Source organism: Echinops telfairi, unplaced genomic scaffold, assembly GCF_000313985.2.
Source record: "Echinops telfairi isolate 266 unplaced genomic scaffold, ASM31398v2 ScPeMD7_29;HRSCAF=101, whole genome shotgun sequence".
NCBI classification, from domain to species: domain Eukaryota; kingdom Metazoa; phylum Chordata; class Mammalia; order Afrosoricida; family Tenrecidae; genus Echinops; species Echinops telfairi.
The window spans coordinates 8,633,707-8,637,310 of NW_022103926.1; the positions used below are offsets into that span (position 1 = coordinate 8,633,707).

The 3,604-nt window shown below is 57.1% G+C and overlaps 1 protein-coding gene across 1 annotated transcript in view; it reads right to left on the reverse strand.

The window, feature by feature from the left end:
- The window catches only part of GGT5 (gamma-glutamyltransferase 5), a 31,006-nt gene that overhangs the window by 26,296 nt on the left and 1,106 nt on the right, over positions 1–3,604 (reverse strand). The gene's annotated exons all lie outside the window — the stretch shown is intronic.

Sequence of the window (3,604 nt, forward strand, 5' to 3'; positions counted from 1 at the left end):
CCCTAATAAAATGTTTAAAAAAATAAAAAAGTAGGGCAGAGAGACCAAAGAAGATTCCGTGTACTTGAACTATGGTGCTAGCAAAAAATATTGAGCGTACCATGGACTGCCAAAAGAACCAGCAGGTCTGTCTTGGAAGAAGTACGGCCAGAGGGCTCCTCAGAGGCAAAGGATGGAGAGGCTGCGTCTCACGTGCTTTGGGCATGCTATCAGGAGAGTCATAAGGACCAGGGCGTCGTGCTTGGTCTCAGCGGAGAGGAAGGCTCCGTGGGACAGATGGACAGAGCGGCTGCCACCATGGGCTCCAGCAGAGACACCCTTGTGAGGACGGCGCGGGACAGGGCGGTGTTTCGTTCCAATGTACCGAGGGGGGTCAGAACCCACTAGACAGCAGCTAACACCAGCAGACATGAAAGGAGATAAGGAGGCGCTGTGAAAAAGGGTACGTGCGCCAGGACTAGGTTTGACAAGTTGTATCAAACAGACGACTCTCCTGGGAAGAAATGACCGAAAAGCCGACATGCGAAGAAATAGAAATACACGGATAGGAAAACACCAACAGACACTTGATCGGTTTATGTCTGTCCGTTAGGACATGGTGGTCCGTCGTTGGCGTTTTCACACAGCAAAACCCAACATCCCACAGAAAGACCAGGCTCACCAGTCAGAGACTGGCAGAACCCCCGGGAGGTGGCCCTTGGTCACCCTCCAGGACTGGAGCTGAACTCACCCCTGTGGCCCAATCGTCAGCCAAACAACTATTGTTGTTAGGTACCATCGAGTTGGTTCCGACCCATCGTGACCCATTGTGACAACAGAAGGAAACACTGCCCGGTGCTGCGCCAGCCTCAGAATGGTTCCTGCGCCCACGCCCAGTGATGCAGCCACGGTGTCCATCCATCTCCTCGAGGGCCGTCCAAACAGTAAGCAGGTCTATCTATGAGGGGACCAGTAACACCTAGAGAGAGACGCACTCCTTCGAGCCATCGACTACTGAGGATTTTTTTTTAATCGTTTTATTAGGGGTCATAGAACTCTTATGACAATCCATATGTACATCAATTGTGTAAAGCGCATTTGTACATTCATTGCCCTCATCATTCTCCAAACATTTGCTCTCCACTTAAGCCCCCGGCATCAGCTCCTCATTTTCCCCTCCCTCCGCGCTCCCCCCTCCCTCATGAGCCCTTGATAGTTTATAAATTGTTATTTTGTCATATCTTGCCCTGTCCGACGTCTCCCTTCACCCACTTGTCCGTCCCCCAGGGAGGAGGTCACATATAGTTCCTTGTCATCTGTTCCCTCTTGGGGATTTTTTTTTAAGGCAGTGTTTGCCCAGAAGGGCTAGCGAAGCGTGGGAGAGGTGACAGGGACCACAGGGAGGAGGTGGGATGCGGGTGGTCCACGGTGGGAGGGCAGTTAATGGGATGAAACAAAGAAAGCTGTCCCAACAGTTGAATGGGAAACGGACCTGCCCGTGGACGTCCCCCCTGTCCACCATAAAACCTCGGTTTTCGTCTTGGACAAAGTCTTCATAGCCTCACCCATAGCCCTGCCTCAGAACATTCTGCCTTAGGCAAGACATTCTTTCCAAGGCTTCAAAGAAACCCCAAACCAAACCCACGGCCACCGAGTCCACGCTGACTCTCCAATGACCCTACTGAGCGGTGGAGCGGAGCCCCTGGGGGTGGCTGAGGCTGCCACTCTCTATGGGCAGAGCCTCCTTCTGTTGGGGATCGGGTCGCGTGGGGCCGGAACCGACTGGCCGGCAGCTCACCACAGCCACATGCGCGGGGCGTACAACTTGATGGAAAAGGGGGACCCGACCCTCCCATCTGGGAACAGCCTCCACAGTCAGGGCCAGTCCTCAGCCCCGGCCGGCATCTGTCTATTGTCTGTCTCCCCCCAAAAGAAGTGGGGGTGCTTGTCCAGTGGGTCCTCGTGGGGCCCCTCCAAACCGAAAACCGAACCTCTCTGCCCTAGGGTCGACCCCGCCTCATGGCGACCCTCTAGGACATTACGGGAGCAGAAGGTCCGGAACTGCTGGTGGTTTTGAACTACTGACCTTGCGGTTAATAGCCCAATGCTTAACCACTACATCATCAGGGCTCCTGTCGGCCAGGTCCCTAGAATCAATGAAAATAGCCCACTGTTGTCTAGTCAATTCTAACCCACCGCGCCCCTCTAGGAAAGGGTACTCCTGAGGGTTTCCGGGGCTGTCCGTCTATACAGGAGCAAAGAGCCCCGTCTTCCTCCGGGAGTGGGTGCAAACTGCTGGCCTTGCATTTAGCAGCAGAATGATTAACCACTGCACCACAGGATCTCCCCCTATCTTACCCAACCCACTGCCCTTGAGTGGACTCGGTACAACAGAGTTTCTGAGACTGCACATCTTAATGGGAGCAGAGGGCAGCCTCATCTTTCTCCTGAGGAGCGGCTGGGGGATTGGAACCGATGACCTTGTGGTGAGCAGACTGATATTTCAGCTCCCTGCATTTCCAGAGTTCTTTTTTCTGCCCCTCTGGGCGATGCCTGTGTTTCTAGACTCCACAGGGAGTGGCGCCCACCCCCACCCCCATTCACAGTCGATGCAGGACAAGCAGGTGAGAACTCCCCTGAGTCCAGTACGCAGGGCCACGCCTGGCCAGCCACGTGAGTGCTGAGGGCCTGCCTCCAGGATGCAGCCAAGAGGCCCCCTGAGTCTGGGTGTTCCCCGAGAGGAGAGGGCTGTCCTGCCCCAGGCACGTGTGTCCACAGGAACTCCCAGAGGGAAGGAAGCAGGTCGTTCCTGGCAAGTTGGCATGGGGCACAGAGGGCCCAGGTGGGGCTGGGTGTGGAAGGAGGCCTGGGGCTGAGAGTGCAGGGGCTGGGGCCACTCCGGAAACCCTCTCTGAGCTGGCCCCAGAGCACACCCTTTGGCCCGAGAAGCCAATCCTGAGGTGGCCCATTCTACAGGTAGAGAAACTGAGGATCCTGGGCACAGCCATTTGCCCTACCCCCGCCCCCATACACACACACACACACACTCTGCCCTGGGGGTGTGCCAGGAGCAGCTGCCCAGACCTGGCCTTCACCCTCGTGGCAGCTAGCCTTCACCCCCTGAATGGGACCCCCGACAGGCCCTCCATGTACCCCCTTAGCCTTGACAGGCTGCAAGGGCAGCCTGGGGAGGGCAGGCTCTGGGATGGCCATAACCATCCAGGGGTGGAGTCGAGAGGATGCTGCCCCCCCTGGGAGACCCTCACTTCTCCAGGACCTGGGAATCATTGAGTGGGGTGGGGGTGGGGGGCGGTGTCTCTGAGAAGCCCCAGTGGGCAAACTGCCTCGCATTGGCCAACCCACTCAGGGAAGGGACAGGCCACTGGGGGCAAGCAGGAACCCTCCCCCACAAGCTGGGTGCTGATGCTGACAGGACGGGGGTGGGGGGAGTGGACTAGCCAGTGAGGGGGCCCCTCAGGGGAGAGGCGGGGTGAGGAAGGTTGGTGACCACCCCTGGACCCAAGGCAGCAGCTGGTCCAGCTTCAGGCTCCTTCCACATCCCCGGCCCTGCTTCAGCTCCTTCAAACAAGAACCGGAAGCTGCTGTTGGACAAGAAAATTCGGGG